The sequence below is a fragment of the Haemaphysalis longicornis genome, unplaced genomic scaffold (genome assembly GCF_048455015.1).
Source record: "Haemaphysalis longicornis isolate Haplotype H1 unplaced genomic scaffold, Haemaphysalis longicornis Haplotype H1 scaffold_7, whole genome shotgun sequence".
Taxonomy (NCBI): Eukaryota; Metazoa; Arthropoda; class Arachnida; order Ixodida; family Ixodidae; genus Haemaphysalis; species Haemaphysalis longicornis.
The window spans coordinates 148,434,919-148,453,249 of NW_027526422.1; the positions used below are offsets into that span (position 1 = coordinate 148,434,919).

At 48.4% G+C, this 18,331-nt stretch overlaps 1 pseudogene; it reads right to left on the minus strand.

Annotated features, from left to right (window-relative positions):
- Positions 1-338: 338 nt before the first annotated feature.
- On the minus strand, positions 339-10,483 carry LOC144146595 (phosphatidylcholine:ceramide cholinephosphotransferase 2 pseudogene; annotated as a pseudogene).
- Between the last annotated feature and the right edge of the window lie 7,848 nt (positions 10,484-18,331).

An 18,331-nucleotide genomic window follows, 5' to 3' on the forward strand; every position in this document is an offset into this window, starting at 1 on the left:
ACCACAGTTAAACCAATACTAAGGATTTTCGTCCGTGCTCTCAACACCGCAGAGAACGACGTTAAATAAAGTAGGATTTGATAGGATTTGGTATGGTTTGATTAACACTGCCATTTCCATGTAAACCAGACACTAAACAAGCAAAAGTGACATAATGCGGATCAGTTGTTAACGGGCTATTTGGGGAAGCCGTAAAAACGAAGCAATGTTCACGAATAAGAAAGTAAGATTTTGCAATACAATGAGCTCATTCTTTGTTTTCATTGGTTGCATCAGACAGTCTGTTAAATAACAAGTCAAAAGAGGCACGCACAATACAAAGCAGCACACACGGTCGGAGTTCCCGGGTGATTCGTTGAGAATCCTTGTGGGCAAAGCACGGAGGTAGCTGTCTGGCCGGTCGAGACTCGCACACGAACCTCGGTTCGGGCTCTTGAGCATTACCCTCAGTCGTCCTTTACAAAATTACACACTCAGGGACCCTGCTGATTGTCCTCACCGTGTGTGGCGTGCAAGGGTGTGGGAGTTTTCCGCTGCCACTTCCGGGGCCAAGGCAGCGGCCACTCGTACTCGCGGGGCAACACGCCACCCACGTTCTTCTCGAAGTATCTGAACAACGGGAACCACCACGACCGCGCGAGGAAGTTGTTCTCGGAGGCAACCCTGAGAGACACGTTGTTCGCCAATGTGTGGTAGATCCAGAACACCCTTGTGGTCACGTAGTAGGCAATCACCACGTCCACGGTGTAGTGGCCACGGGAGAGCAGCACCAGGAACACACCCACCGCTGCCAGAACGAAGTAGAGGAAGTGCAGGCATTTAAGGCGCTGCGGAGAATACTCCCTGAAGACAAGGTAGGCCAGGGTTAGAGTGAACGTGTGCCCGCTGAATATGTAGTCTCCGCAAAACGAGTGCTGGCCATTTACGGACAGGCCGAAGCCACTCAACAGCTTAGCAACTCGCGTCGCTATTAGCTGGAGGTTGGTGCTATTCGCTTTCGGAGAACAGAAGTACGTCGTACTTGCGATCGGGACTTGAGTGACAGACATTGTAATGCCCCGCATGAAGTATAAAAGAGCCATGATAAAGAAAACGCGTTGCATGACAATCCATCTGTACCGGTGGACCAGCATCAGGCCCAGCGTGGTCCACATGCAGAAGATGATGATGTACTCGGACACGTGCAGTGCCCAGTCGACTGGCGGGAAAATGTCGAAGTATATGTCCGGCAGTGGAGGGTGTTTCGCGCGGTCGGGGACGCGCTCGTGAATCGCAGCTATGCAGGTCAAGTTGAAGATCACGGTGGTCAGCAGGAAGGCAAAGGCCACCAGGGTCTTGCATTTCTCCTGGACCAGCGGGGGTTCGGCGCTGCGGTCTTCGGGGGTGGCCGTCGTGTCTGCACTGGTAGGGGAACACAGGGAAGGGCACCTCATCGTAAAAAAGCTCGCTTTTTGTTTTCCAGAAAATGAATTCGGCATCTACAAAGGCAAAAGAATTCTCTGCGCAGAATTTTCGGTAGCTGGCAGCGCTACATTTTTCCGCAATTTTGAACGCATCTGATTTACCGCTATATCAAAAACTTGCACTAGTTTATTTTAAGAGGAAGGGCCTTGAAGACATAATATTTGAAGAAGTGGGGGGTGTTAAAGCTAAAAGCCGATTTATGGGATTTTGCCTGTGCGTGAACAGTATTCGTCTGTTGTGTAGATAACGAGCCTCTGCCAGTTTCTTTGTTCCCTGTGGCGAGGAACACGATGGCTCATTTTGACACAAGGAGACATTTCTTGTGTGTGCTCCTATTCTCGGTCGATTCATTTCCCTTACGGGTAGCGGGATGTTGGACACACTCCGTCTCCTTCTGAGACAGTGATGAGGAGTATTTGGGCATGAGGATGACGCTGACGAAGATGCATCCTGACTTATCGAGAATGCATTCGTTTGTAGCCTGGTATGCAGACTTCGTTGTGTGACGTTATTTGAGGAGCGTTCTGCTTTCTCGAGTATATTACATTATTTTCGCTGCTATGGTACAGGTGCCGTCATAAGTAACGGGAACAAGGATATGTGAAGATGACAAAATATTTATCTTACTAGCTCTGTAAAAGCCATAACCGGTTTCCAGAAAGCGTTGTCTATTACGGGGACTGCTTTAAACGCATACCAATGTAGCCAGGTAGTTTCAGGAAGAAATTTCTGTAAATTCGCGAGACCGTGTGGTAATTATATTTTGACGGCACCCGTAGCTGAGAACTATGGCGAAATAAAAATGTATTTCGACAGAGGAGAGCGTTGCTTCTGGAAGTGCATCATTAATAATGTTTAGCGACTTCGGTGCTGCACTTCCGGTATATCACAGGGAGTTATTTTAGCTGCTAGCCGATGCTACACTACCTGCGGTAGGTACCGGGACCTGACTGGGCATGTGCGGAGTCGCTCCGGTGTCCACCTTTCGGTGCCCCAAGTACCCGCCGTGAACACGCATACATGCGCAGTTGCGTTCCGATACCCGCCGCTAGCGTAGCGTACGCTAGCCGCCACGCTGAAACTCTCTACTATGTGCCAATGTTGCATTGAGGCCACTAACGAGATTACGTTCTGCGTGCGTGAACGTGGATGGGTCTTGCTTGCTGTGCGGGAGTTCTGGAGTTAGTGCAAATTTGAAGTAGCCTTGAAAAAGGGATTCACACGGGCGGGAATTACAAACGGGGTGTGGGAGAACTGCAGCTGTCGGACATAGAATGCTGTGCATGGTTTTGCGCTCACTTATTGTTTGATGGGGAAAGATATAAAAGGTTTCAATTGACGGTTTTGTATTATGGCTGTACCTAAGTCGTACTCTTTAAATCAGCGTACGCACATAGCCCTGGAAGTGCACAGAAGCTTTGCAACACAATCCCGCAAACTTGGCCCTTTGAAGTGCGGGCATAAAGCCGGCCAGCAGAAGCCGGTTGGACGAAAGCCTGGGAGATGCTGGAGGGTACAGAAAATAATATATAATTGTCTATAGATGAAGAAAAGCGGGTAGCTTGGCAGGACCTGGGGAACCCAAACAAGGTTCATTTGTGTTAGAACTAAATCTGCCACAAAAACAGCAGGATATAGTTTGTGAAAGCTAGGCTTGGAGAGATGAGACTTTACTACTGGTACAGTGTAAAGTCTAAGCAATCTATAGCGAGGAGTAGATATTTAACTCATCCCACTTACCACTCCCCCGATGCATTCTCACTGTTTGCGGCGAGTCCTGCCTCGCTTCCCCAGCCTTGTCACGTACATCTTGCTACTTGGGCAAATCTTCTTATCGCTCTCCGAACAACGTCTCCACTACTACTGCTATTTTGCGGTGGTATTCTATGACCCAGTTTGCCTTCTCTTCATCTTATCTAGATGCAAAGAAGTTGCATATCCTTAAGTGGATCCTTCGCACGCTCACCGTAAACGCGCCACCTCGTTGCCAGGTGCATAAAGGGAAGCTGAGCAAACAACCACATCGTGAATGAAGAAAAGCGAACAGCCCGTTTTACAGTCGTTGACTTTTTAGAGTCATGTCATCACAATGACTGACTTCGGGACCGTCGTCTGTAAAGGCATTTATCTAGTGCTTACACGTATATTAAATAGCCACAAAGCAGCTTTGGTTGAATAATTTGTTGACGCACAGTTTTGGCTAAGCAGTCTGATTAATTAATGGATCAAACAGCACCTTTACCTACCGGGCTTGTTTATTTCAAATTGCACTTTTGGTTCTCCTCTCAGACATTGAGGTCAGCTGTAGCTTCCTCCTGCTTAACGAAAGGGTATCATCACTCTTTGGACCTCTGAGGCTGTTTCAGCGGCCTAGGAATTAACGAGCTCCACTGCAGATTTCGTCCGCGGATCTCTGCAGGAAGGATCCAAACCTAACAAGTGAACCGAGGCGGGCTAGTCGGTGCATGATGCTACTTACAAAAACAGCGCTAAAAACGTTAGAATAGGAAGAAACAAATGTTGGTCGTTTCTTCCTGTCCTGTAGTTTTTAGCGCAGTTTCTTTAGGTCCCGCCATCTAGTCTTGGTCATGCACATTTAGTTTACCACTAGCGTCCTGACGTATCGCTGCCAAGAATTATTACGCGATTTATTTCAGCCCAAGGACGAGGGAAGTCAATAACGCTTTTTATCGCCACCAGGTAGAAAAGATAGGTTGAGAATCAATTCAAAATACGATAAAGCCCGTGTGTTGATAATTCGGCGCACGTTGAAGAAAATCACCTTGAAGAAAATTCCCGAGCCCTCATGTTCGACGCACTTCATTGTTCAGGTATGCCTTCGGCGTGTAAACACTCTGAATTGGGTGGCGGGAGCCTTAAGTTGCCCATTGAAGGAAAAACACGGCGTCCGGCTTGCGTGACAAAAAAAAAAAAAAAACGGGTCCTTAAAAGGCTTTTCATTTCCCTAAATGTTTCATGCCGGGAGCTTGAGGGGAAAAAAATTCCTCGGGCATCTAAATATGCTTACGTGATTTGAAGGACAAAGCCAGCGACAATCAAAGGCGTCAGCACTGCTGCATCGGGTTCACGCATGTTTCTTCGCTTTCGTTTCTTCGTCTTCCCATGCGACTTACTCGGACAGGCATGCTGGCCTCAACTGACGCGGCTGCTTGGCCACAGCTATAGACTCTCCTCTCGCGCACCTGTTCCACGCACTTGCGGCCGCGTTCATCTGTCACAGGGCACGCGTCAGGTTAATCTTTGTTTCGTTGGGGCACGATGCCGCCTTAGCTCAGTGGTTTACGTACTTGATTTCTGCTCTGGCGACCCGGGTTCAGATCCCACATGAACGAACATGTGCTTGATTTTTAGGGGTGAAGCGCCTAAGGCTGTCGGCGTATCATGTCGTCGTTGTAAGCGTTGTCTCATGTAGTCACGGTACTGAAACACGGGGAAATTCGTTGACGCATCACGCTGCTGGAGCGCTTCCTAGCGCGTACTAAAAAACACCGGGATATTCGTTTACGCTTCGCGCTAGAGAGCTTCGGGTTTCAGAGACAAGTCTTTTGCAGCAAAGCTGTATAGCTCTACCCCAACTTTTTCATCTCCGTTGGCAAAAACGCCAAGGCGCCAAGAATACACTTATAGTGCATGCTTCGCCCCTCCGCAGGTTTCACGCTAGTGGAGATGTTTTTTTTTTCTTTTTTTTTGCAGCAGTGGCAATTTCGGTGCCTTTCGGGTTGACGCCGACAACTACTGGAAATTTTCGTGACTGATCCGACACTTAAAAACCCTTCCACAAGGTGCAAGTTTACCTGCGAATTCGCTGCTGCGGCAAACTGACGTATGCTTGCAACGGCCAATATACCGCTGTAAACTACGCTTTACATTTGCAATCCACCGCACCTACGAAAATAAATCGTTTTGCCACATCAACGGCACCGCAGCCGTGAATTCAAAGGTAAATTTGCACAGGTAGAACGGTGATAAGGATGTCTACTCAAGAAGCCGGCGTCCGGCATCGGAGTCCGCAAGCGAAAAACGGCTCCATTAAGATGCGTTCGAGAGCACGAGCTTAAACTCGGCAGTAGCGAGAGATGGCAGAGGTCAGTACCCCACAGATGAGGGGAGGGGAAGAATACGCAGCGGAAATTCACACCCGTCGTCGTCAACCCTCCCATGACACAGCGGCAAGAACGAGCAGCGACGCAACGCGTACGAAAAAGATCGAAGCCATTCGAAAACGTTAGGGAGAATCGTAAAACCATGCGTCTCAAGCGGCAAGATTGCAAAGCCTTTCGACACTGCGACGTGGAAGCGAGACGCCTCAAGCGTTCGTCTCGTCATTCATTCATGCTTTGCATTCACAACCCTTCAAAAACTCTCAGGTGTCCTAAGATCTTTTACATCTATGGGGCAATCATGACACTGAGAAACTCAGACAGGAATCTAGAGTTGTTAACCCCTCCCCCCTTCCCCAACCCGCCCCTCTGTCCTGTTCAGCCTGCGGGGACTCGACACTTATTACCGTTCCTTCTCCGAATCCACCGCAGGTGCTTCCATCCCTGCACCTTTGGGAGCAGATGTTTCACGACCTGGAGGACTTGTGCCAAGCCCCTGACCCTTTTACGGGCCCTGCCAGTCGCCGCGGCCTTCTGGGCCTTCCACAACCCTTTATCTTTATCTCTCTCTCTCTCTCTGTCTGTCTCTTTCTCAAGAGTTGTAAAGGCATTGCAGTGTTTACACCACAACCGCTATACACACTAGTACAATTCCTCTTTCGGAACTCCCCATCCGCAGAGGTAATAATATACTAAGCCGAATCATGACTGCTGATCTCCACGTCCGCTCCTCTTCCGAGCGTTTATGCGGGCATGGATAGTCCCAGCAACAAACAGTAATAAATTAGAGGCAAGGTACTGTTTCCGGAACTGCTACAAAACTTGGAACGGGTGGATAATTTCTTAGTCGACGGGCATTGAATTGACATTTTAAACAGTCTGCGTTAAAAAGAGGACGTCTGGGGCATGCGGGGCGCCACTTAAAACAGGAGAAGTGCGCACAGATTAAGCGATGCGGTTCACGCAGGTGCAGTAGTACGTGAATTCAGCGGTCTTGGTTTTACGAGCCGCCGTCTGTTAGGTTGACACTGGCGTCCGCGCCTCCATGAACTGCGAGAAAAGGGGGGCAGGAAACGGGGAAATTAGAGGCACAGTGAAATCATACCTTTAAGTCGTCGGGACGCTATCGGATGGTGTGTGGGGGGGGGGGGGGGCTCCACACAATTCCAACTTCTTCTTCACCCTTTGACATAATGATGATGATGATGATTATGATGATGATGCCCTTATTGTTTACGGCCCGTACCCACAAGGTGGGGCAGTTGGTTCACGTGGAATGCATCTTCTTCTTCTTCGGCCGGCGAAAAAGAACCTTACACGATTCGGCATGCCTGTTTTTTTAACCAACGTGAGTGGCTAGAACGTTAATTATTTTAAGGTCGCCACTTCTCTGAGCAAAGGGAAATATATCTCACTGCCCCATTTGAACGCCTCAGTGCTGTATACATAGGTTCCATACGGGCGCTCTCGGTGGCAGTATAAAAATGGGGGCGTGTAGAAACTTGATGTGCCACGATTGCCGATGCAGAGATTACATCATCATCATCATTGCCGATCATCACGCGGAGGCTCGCTCGAGCTGCTTCATCCTTCACTTATAGTCGCCATTGGAGCTAGCGATGAGAGGGGCCGCAATTTCTAGGACCGGCCCGACCCGGCCCGATAGAGACACGCCCCAGGCCCGGCCCAGGCCCGAGAAATTTATAAAAATGGAGCCCGAGCCCGGCCCGAAGCCGACGAATTTTTAAAATCTGAGCCTTAGTCCGGCCCGAGCCTGCTAGAGTTATGTTAAATATCATCGCTAGTCCGACAGAATATTATCATGAACTTGAAGAAGTTTGCTGTTAACCTATGAAGCGTAAGCACAAACCGAATACGACTAGATTTAAATTTCTTTTAAACGTGGACCGAACTTTCTACAACTTATTCTCTTTTAGAAGCTGTATTTTCGGTATTCGTGTAACGTCATTTGCCACTTCATTTGCCAGTCTTCGAAATCAAGGCACACCCGAGGGTACCTGAAATGATTCCGTGTAAGTGGATTTTTTTATTATTTCAAGTTTTTGACAGATATTGCTCCTTCCGCTCTTCCCTTCCTTGCTGAAATTTGATCAGACGATGCGTCCGGTTTCACCATTTGATTTTTTTCTTTCCCTCTAGTTACGTTGGCAGCATGATTTTACCCGCGCTTATGTTCTTTCTTGCTTTTAGTAATGGCTCTAAAAAAATTCATGCGCGAAAAAATTACAGGCTCTGTTTAGAAAATTGGTTCTTCGAACTCTGCACACACTGCGAAATTCAGGTCAAGTTTGTTCTGTTTGTTTTAGTTTGAAAAGGAGAGAGAAAATACAGTCATGTTGTAGCCTGTGGCTGGAGTGTCCTCGTTTTCTGGCCCGCTCTCTCCCACTAAGCTGATGGGACCCAGACGTTTCTTTTATTGATGTGAAGGCTTTCCAAGTGCAATCGTTATGTTATCATATCTTTTAACGGCGCGGTAGGGAATTAGCACTTCCTTTTTTTTGTTTTCACTTTACCTGAAATATGAACAAGAAAAATTTCTCTTCCGAAGAACTTAGAATTTGCGGCACAGGATAGCCCTGGCTCAGGAACTGCCCGGACCAAATCGGACCGGCACGGCCCGAAAAAATTTTGGTTGAAGCCCGATCCCGGCCCGGGCCAGAGAAAATGCGCGCTACCCGGCACGAGCCCGGCCCGGGGCCGCACTGCTCTACTAGCGATCTCCGCGGTCGCCCCTGTCTGCTCGGAGGTCATTGTCTCTCGAGCCTAGATTCCCACAATGCGTCTATACATCGTGATAGGCTATATTTTTTGATTTTGGGCAATGTCGGTGTCGCGACTATCAATACTGATCCATCCGGTTGAACCATGGTCACTACTGAACCATCAAAACGTTGCCTGAAACCCGTGGTACAACAATGCCTAGAGCTAAATGATCCACTCTATTAAGATTGATGGGTCCCCTATATTTTATTGCTCCATTTTGCCACAGGGGATCGGAGGATCAGGAAGGATAAAAAAATTTTCAACATCTTCCCGTAGGGGAACCCTGAGTAGTATGTGAAGCAGCCATGGGGTCGACTCCAGTTCCCATTAGTTTTCAGTTCGATCGCCGCGTTGCGGGAGGAGAATGAGGGCAGCGGAGAGCGCGCGCGCGTCATTTATACCACGGAGCTACAGTGGCGCCCCCAGCGGAGTATGCAGCGGATACCGTCGCGTCTCTAACTCTAAGCTGCTTCGCATTATCGTGCGCGGAGCCGCAGGCGTTGCCATTCCTTGCGCAACCCCGGAGAGGAGAGGAGCTTCGGAGAGGAGAGGAGCGTCGGAGAGGAGAGGAGGAATACCCCGCATATTACTCAGGGTTCCCCTACGGGAAGATGACGACGGTGGTTGAACGCGAAGCTATTTCGTGATGGATTCTTTGGTTGGCCAATCCCTAGGGGCATCCTGCCACAATCACCATCAGCGGTGCCTGGCCAGGCATGCGCAGTGGGCGTGTGGACGCCGGACAACGGCGCCCACCCAACGGCGGAGGGAACAGGCTCGATCGCAAGCTGTATCGCATCTAAAAAGGGAAGTGACGCGAGGCAAGCAGCCTTAGGCACTACAGAATACTGCATAGGCAAGAAAGTCCAACAGATGGTTTTAGAGAGGACCGTGCGTACACCGATGAATATCGGGCGCACTGCCTGGGTGATGTCCTGTGGCTAACATATGGCAGGTTCAGGCTGATTGAAGTCCTGGACGTGTTCCCTTAAGATGGTCCAATGTCGGTTCCGCAGCGGGAGCAGGGCAGTAGGAGCAGGTTACCTACCACACGGCAAGGCTAGAAGTCACTGTTGCACGAACAACAGGTGTCAGTGCAACGTCCAGGAGAATTATCCGGGGCGTGATCACCTCAATGTGCGTTAAGCCGGCAGGAAGGTCAGTCCGACATGGAGGAAAAAGGGCCCGTGTGGAGCGCCAAAGCAACATTTTTTTAGTAGAAGTGCGTCCTGCAGTAACATTTGGAGAATCGGGAGCGGGTGCATTACTCGCGGAGGATGAGCAACCAAGTTGGCCTCGATGTGGGTGGGCGTGCTACGACGGCCGGCCTCTGGGGCGTATGAAGTATTCACCCGGTGCGGCAGACCAACCCACGCCTCCCAATCGACATACAAGAGGGCCTCCAGGCCCATGTGGATCTGCGCATGGACAACGGCATCAACCCCCCGTTTTATAGTGACTATGGCAGTTACAAGATGCAACCAGTTTATACAACACCAAATGTTCACGTAACAAATACCGCGCTTCTGTTATTCAAAGCAAGAAGTGTCGACCATTCACACTGTAGTGTCGCGGTGGCGACACCCCCGGAGGACACAACTAAGAGACGTTAGCTCGTTAAAACTCAAAGTCCAAAGAGAGTTTATGGAACATGGCGTCAGCCTTTATAATCTAGTCACAGCCACATGCTGGTAGACCAGCGAAATGGTGAGGTAAAAAAATTGGCTGAAATCCACGCTTTGAAGGTCGTTGGACTGCCAAACTGTAAACAAAAGCCACAACGATTACCCATGCGGCGTCACTTGAATTCACGAACGTGGCTCTACAAAGAGTGAAACCAGATATTCTGCCAGCCGTTACCTGAAATTCGCGGTGGCGGTACCCGAACGAAAGAGCATCGTCGGAAAGAAAACGGAGAGGAGCGTCTTTCGAAGGTTAGGGGCGGACGGCGGCGTACGCACGGCTATGGCGTCATTTCTATCACTGCCTTCCCCTCACTCTTGTTTAATGTGTCGCCTCCAAAAAGCACCGTACCACTCTCCAGGCTCGTCGTCGTAGCTTAGTCGGCAGGACGACTGGCTCTCGCTCCTCTTCTCCTGGGGCCCTGCTTCCATCCCTGGTGGAGCCAGTAGTTAGTGTAGCCTATGTGTAACCAGTAGCCAGTAGTAGCCTGGGACACGACGCGGACACGAAAATGTCCTTGGCTAGTTAGAGGTATACTGCTTCGCAGCGAAAACCCGATGCTACACCTGGAAAGAAATTTGCTTCCCCTTTAGTGAACTCATTACGGCCATTCGAAGACTCATGTGTAAATATGTGCTTTCTTTTTATGTCTGCTCCAACTGCTTAGGTTCTCTCTTCCTCTGAATATTTTTACAATTGGGAAGTACGCACGGTTAGCAAAAAACATTCACAAACCCTGGCCTATCCTCCCGTGGGTATGTGCCACTACAATAAAAGAAGGAGTAGTAGTAGTAGTAGTAGTAGTGGTAGTAGTAGTAGTAGTAGTAGTAGTAGTAGTAGTATAGTAGTAGTAATAGTAAAAGTAATAGTAGTAGTAGTAGCAGCAGCAATTATAGTTGTAGTAGTAGTATTAGATAAAGAAGAAGCAGTTGTAATCGTTTCTAATCACGGGAAGGTCATGAGACCAAAATATGGGAAGAGGAGAGGGAGGGATGGCTAGCCGAGTAGCAGAAAGGGCATGTCCATGGCGGCCGTGGACGAGATCACCGCAGTCAGCAGAGCTAGGCTAGGGTTGGGAACGTATGTGCTAAGTAAACTATTACGACAGGGGTAGACCTCGGTCTACACTAATCGTGAGAATTCGCTCTCTAGCTGAAAAAGGCGAATCATTTGCAGGGTTAGACTTCCTGCAACCACACTTCGGCTACGCTGCATGCAGCAGCGGGCGTCTACACTTCAGAGGGTTATGCGTGGCTTTATGTTATCATTATCATCATCGTCATCATCATCATAATCATCATCACCACAAACATTACTGTCGGGGTATATGAATGAATGAACTACTTCATTTACAACTAGGCCTGAGAGCCTGGCGGGAGATGAGGAAAGTAGACTGGAAAGTCTCAATGAAAGTCTCGCGTAGCCTATAAAGACAACGTGTTGTCCATTTGCAGGCCGTACTAAGGCTGTCAGACCACTCTACAGTGCTTCGTAAAGACTGCTGGCAAGTGATTAAATTCCTGCGCGCTCGAGAAGAGTAGCATCGGAGCGCGGGGGCTTCTGGTGCTCCGTAATCGTTAGTGGTGGTACGCAATAGGCTACCAGCTGTACTTGGCCGCTTTCGAATGTCGCACATGACCACACTAGGTGAAACAACTTCGGGAAGGTATTAGCGACACAGCAGAAATTGCACGTAGGTGCGGATGAAAGGGATGTGCTTCCGTGGTACCATTTGCGAACAATGTCCGGAGTGTAGGCGGCGTCCGCGCATGGTTTATTGACAAAGATTTCGTCCTGCAGAGAGAGTGATATAAAAAATTCCCCGCATTTCCCCGAGGGGAAGAATGTGAAAGTACGAATGCACGAGTTGAATTTGCGCGGTTCGGTAATGTTCGCGAAAGAAAGATCACACACACACACACACAACTACAAAGAAAGAAATATGCATTTATTCACAGACACCTATTTGTGTTGTCGTTGTACTTGACTGCTAGAGCGGATCTCAGCTTTGAAATTTCGTGTCAGTACTCCTTTAAGCACGTGCATTAGCCCTTCTCACGCCCGATTCTTGGCCAATCCCCCACGTGGGTATGTACCATGTCAGCGGCCAGGCAGCGCGCGCCCATCTCCCCCCGTTGCCAAGGAAGACGAGGAGATTCCTGGCCAATCCCCCACGTGGGTATGTGCCATGTCAGCGGCCAGGCTGCGCGCGCCCATCTCCACGTGCGCGGACATCGCCGGTGGACGCAGGTTCAGGGTCGCTTAAGAAGTGCATTGCACTTAAAACAGGGAGAAAACGTAAGGTGGTAGCTTTTCGGAGCCGCCGTTGACTTTGTTGCCGCAGTTGTCACCTTCTTTGATACCAGGCTAAAGATGTAGATGAGCTTTCTTCAGCGGGCGCGGTAACCAGGGGAGGAGTCGAAAAAAGGAACTCCCTAGCAACGTTGTGTGCTTGCTGATTTCCAGTCGCTCCAGCTGTGTGACCAGGTGTCCAAGCCAGGCGAATATAAATGCTTTGTCCGCGCAAGGATTAATTGAATTGTGCTTGTAATGTCGCTGGCGGTGGGATTATGGGTATACCTCCTGTAGGGCAACGTGTGAATCCGTAATGAGGCGGTTATGGTGATATTCGGGTTACTGGGGGGCCTCAATTTGTTGGAGTGCTCCAAGAAGGACAAATAGCTCAACATCGTCTGTAAGGGCGTACGTGTTGCTTATCTGCCGAGATCAATGCATGTTTCGGATTTCGGGGCAAGTCCAGGCTATTGCTGCGCACATGCCGCTACTAGCTGCATCTGTAAAGATATCTAGCTCCTCGGAGCCTTTGCCGTGGGGGCCAACTGGGCAATGTACTGCTCCCGTACAGTTCTTCGACGTCGCGCTATGGGGCGGCGACGAATTAAGCCGAGTGCTGGGCGTTCCCATGGCCGAAGAGCAGGTGGCACATTGGATATTGCGTGTGGCTGTTTTGGTGGTCCCATTGTTGGAGCGCTTTCTCTTGAGGGGCACAGTCCAGCCACTGTTGGTGACGCAATTTTCTCTTTTCCACGAAAATATGGAGCCGTTGCAATAGGCCGAATGGCCTATGGCTTTTCCACTGACAGCCTCCGAAATCTGAAGGACCTGGGGGTATTGCATCGTGCCGCTGTACGTGCCATTACGGGCCTTTCGCGACACACAAAAGTCGACCTCTTAGAGAAGGCTGCACCACTTCCACCCCTCCTCATCTTAGGGCGCAGACAAATTAACATCGTATAGTCTTCACTAAAGATCAATTCATACGCCACACCCGAGCCTAAGTACTGAAGAAGCGAGAAATCTTATAGAAATACGTACGAACACCTACTCGCATAAGTGCAGACTCTCACTTATGTTCCCAGGTAAATATAATGAAGGCTGCAAACAATGTCACCGGAAGGCCGATTTATTCCATACAGTTTGGAATTCCCTAATCACTTCCGACTAAAATAACCACCAAAATTTCATTAGAGTCTTGAGAGGAAGCCCTGTCCAGCTCGGAACCTGCAAAGCAGCTTGCGGTGCTGAGGAGAGGGCCACGGCTGCCTAAATAGCTCCTGGGGTGCCGGAACTTGGATCCCACCCTTGATCTCTCCCCGTTTCCTTTACCCTTTTTACAATATAAAGCTCACTACTACTACTACTGATACTACTACTACTACTACTACCACTACTGCTACTACTACTACTACTACTACTACTACTACTGCTACTACTACTACTGCTACTACTACTACTACTACTACTACCACTACTGCTACTACTACTACTACTACTACTACTACTACTACTACCACTACTACTACTACTACTACTGCTACTACTACTACTGCTACTACTACTGCTACTACTACTACGACTTCTACGACTACTCCTACTACTACTACTACTGGTGCTACTACTACTACTACTACTACTACTACTGCTACTACTACTACTACTACTACTACTACTACTACTACTGCTACTACTGCTACTACTACTACTGCTACTACTACTACGACTGCTACTAGTACTACTACTACTACTACTACTACTACTTCTACTACCACTACTACTACGACTACTGCTGCTGCTGTACTACCACTGCTACTACTACTACTACTACTACTACTGCTGCTGCTGCTGCTGCTGCTGCCACCACCACCACCACCACCACCACCACGACAGGACGAAGGCGTCTCCCACAGACATCCAACTGCTCCTGTCATGCGCTCTGATCCAGGTTGCTCATTTCGTGTACCTGACTGCTACTCCTAACATTATTCGTTCCATGGCCCGTTGAGCCGACCAGTTTGCTTTCTGGTTGTTTAGTAAGGCACCTGGTTTCAGCCCCATACGTCATAACCGGCAGTATGCACTGGTTGTACGTTTTTTTCCTTTTTAATGACGGAGGTAGCTTACTTTACATTATTAGGGAGTGCTTGTCGATCGCTCCGCAACCTATACCTATTCCGCTCCGCATTTCTCTCTCGTGGTAGGGGTCAGCACTAACCATCTGTCAGATAGAAGCGTTTCGTTTCCACAGCTGAAGACGACGTTCTTGGCATGCTTATGTCCGATTACTTTAGATTTATTCGTATTTTTTAGCCACACGGCTGTTCTCTCCTATTGTAGTTCCTTAAGCATTGTTTGCATGTGTTCTGCAGTCTCCCTCAGCAATACTATATCTTCCGCAAACCCCAGATACCTTGCGTATTCCTCGCTTATCCTTAATCCTATGTTTTCCCAGTCAAGCCTTCTAGACACCCCCTCCAGACATTCTGTCAATAGCTTTGGAGCGATGGTATCTCCCTGTTTTACCGGGAATTTATCGCTTTGCTTGTCGAGGGCTATCCTGCCTGTGCATCCCTTATACATGCCTTCTAGATGTCTTATGTAGGTCACCTCTATTTCCTGATCTTTTAGTGCGGTCCACGTAAATGGATGCAGCACTCCATCCCATGCCAAAACCAACGCAATCAAGCGATTGGTGGCGTGTAACAGGTAAAGAATGGAGTGAAACTCATCTTCAAATTTTCGTGCGTGACTGTGTGCGGCCATATGGGCTAAACATGAAGGACATTTCTCGGGGACTTTAACTATGATTACAAGCTTTAAGAGCGGAATTTTAATGGCGTACCCTAGCGATACTAATACAAGAGTTCTTTTACTTCTATATCGTTTTTGCGTCTCTTTCTGAGCTTTTGTTTCTCCTTCCTGTCGGCGCGAATTACCGTGACAGTCAGACCGGCCACACTTCACGCAACATCTTCCCGAGAATCAGAGTTCTCTGTGACTGGCGTGCGCATGTTCCACTCGCGTGCCGTCACGTGTGTCCGTCACCCGGTGTGACGTCACTGACCCTACCGCTAGGCTAACTTTTGTTCAAGCGCTGGCAACGGGCTGAGGTAAGGCGGGAGCAGCGAACTCGACGCCAAGTCTGGATACCTGAGTTGCATATTCCAATCACATCCCCCCGTTATTGCCCACCCCTACTCACTATTAACCATATCTTAATGTTTCGCCACCTAGAGCCGCGGTATTTTCATTGTAATAAGCGTTAAAACAAATTCACATGCGGAGTCAAAGATGTACTGTACTAACTCCCAGCAGCGGCGGCCATTTCGTGTACTGGACAAGAATCACTGCAACAACTCCGGTTTTTCGCACGAAGGGGCACTTAAGGCTAGCGCCTCAAAAAGTGTATTCGTGAGAAACACTTCCTTCCTGGCTGTCAGGCTGCCAAGAGCTTTTAGTCGAAGAGGTTTGTGCTTCATGCTCGACCACTGACGGGCTTCCTTTGCTACTGACGGCCTCACGTGCCTGCCTGCTTCGAACAATTAAAATGCCGTTGATTTTTTCTGGAAACTGTGTTCTTCGCAACTTGCGACGATACTCTGCGATGGTGGTGTAATTAGGAACACGGAATCAGCAAGCGCAGTTATATCCGCCACCACGCTTTTTCTTTGATTACTGTCGCTCACACTATTCCCTTTAAAATATAAGCGGCTGAATGATGGTACCATAGATCCGCATTTCATGTTCTCAACGTCTACTTACACAAAGAGCACGTCGCACAAAGTTTGTGTACAGTCATGTCACATGGGCATTTACAATACGCCCTGAAGCCGTACTCCTTTATACGCGTTGAAAGCGTTTGACGCTAGCGGGTTTTATCCGATGTCTAATCTCAGTGGAAATCTGTTGGCGATGAACTAGCCTTGCTAGTTTTAAGCGGAGCATTCATAAGAAAAGATTTATGAGAACTGCTTCTGTAAACTATTGTCTTATTTCGTTTTTGCTCTAAGCTTAAGCTATCACTGAATGTGAACATGGAGGGGGCAACTATCCATGCTGCTTGGCAGGTTTATTCGTACTCCGGCAACTCTGTATTAGCGTAGTTCGGGAAGTTTCAAGCGACCAAAGCGGTGGTGTGGCAGCGCCGGATAACCTTGTTTCAGAACGAACATTAGCTCTGTGCGCAATGCGCATGCATCCGGGCAAAGGCAGTTGAAGAGCCGACAGCAAAAGAATGCACGGAACGGCACCGATCGACTTTGGCCATCGAGCCAACGGAGAAAGGGGTGGGGGTGCAATACTACTGTAAGAGGCGGGAGGTATGCAAGTCGCGTGCCGCGGAAAACACCGCGGGCGGAATGCTGCGAAGGAGCAGCGAAGCAGCGGCGCAACTGGGTCACCTTGACGACGAGTCTACGGCGCGAATAACGGTATCGTCCAAGGACGCCACGGAGGCGGACCCTTGGATCAGTCGAGCGAGCCAGCGAGCGCATTTAACTTGCCCGCACAGGCGTAGGCGAGGAGCGTATGAAAAATGGCAAAAAAGAACAAGCCTGCGAAGAGCGCCTCGAACGAGACAAATACCGCACATTCGACGACCTTGGTTGTGCATCCAACCTTGAGTCGGCCGACTCGGCCCACTGACGCTGGATATGACGACTAAAGTTGGAAGTGTCTCCAAGGATGTCGCAAGGGCGTTATGTGTCGTCCTGGAGATGTGCGTGCGTTTGGAAATAATCGGAGGCCTTCTTATGACCACATACGTGCCCGCACGCCCGCGCGTGCACTGTAGAGGTGCGCTGCCAGCATTCCTGCACTGTTCAGACCAACAAAACCGCATGGGATTCTTACCTTGCCTATTAGGCGTAGTGGCGGTACGCGTCCTCCGCGTGGTGCCAGATCTGGCGTCCACTATTCAGCGTTACACAATTGCAATCAATGATTCGTGGTGGAAAGGCAGTTATAACGCGGGATAACGTTACGGGTGCTGCCGGAGTTTCACATTTTTATCTAAAGTAAGGTCTTCCAAACGCGAGCTCATTGCAGTGAAAAAGAAAGAAAAAATTCTGCAGAAATTCAGAGAATTATCTACGAATGCGTAGCATTCTTACGCCGCTTGTCTTCAGTGCGAGTTTTTCCAGCCATATATTTTGCTTTTTCTAAATCCTCTCCGACCAATTATCTCCACTTCGCTATTATAACGATTGGAAGTGAAACTTTCGCGAAATCTGCATTATTTCGGAAATGCAGGGCGTTAAGCGGTACGCCAATTTCCGTAATTGTTTTATACATTACTTATTTTTTAGTGCTTAGCAATTTATTTCTACCAATTATTTAATTTACGCTAGTATAAGCAGTATAGGTGGAACTTCCGCAAAATCTGTATTATTGTGGAAATGCAGGTCGTTATACGTTTTGCCATTTTCCTCAATTTCTAAATATTTCTGTTATTTTTCGTTTTCAAAATTTCCTCTGACCAATTATCTCCATTTACGTTATTATAAGGATTACATTTAGAACTTTCGCGAAATCTGCATTATTTATTTATTTATATATTTATTTATTTATTTATTTATTTATTTATTTATTTATTTATTTATTGAATACTGCCAGCCTGAGAGCCAGGCCTTGGGCAGGATGGGATTACATGTTTACATTCACACGGACGCAATAGTTAACTGGGTACATATTAATACAACACAGAAAAAATAACACGATACTCATTGACAACATTTGTTAAAGAACAAAAGAAAAATTAAAGAAAACACAACAGAGGAAGCGCATACCTGCACAGAAATGTTACGCGCATGACACTTAACGCGCCACTGCAAAAGAGTGAGCCGATAAACAACCATTTGGAATTAGAAAAACACGGCACGATGACAAAAATTGCTATACAAGGAATAACTTAAAAAAAGGAAAATGTACTCGGAGAAAAACCTTTACACATCGCTGAGGAAAAAAAGAAAAAAAAACGGCAA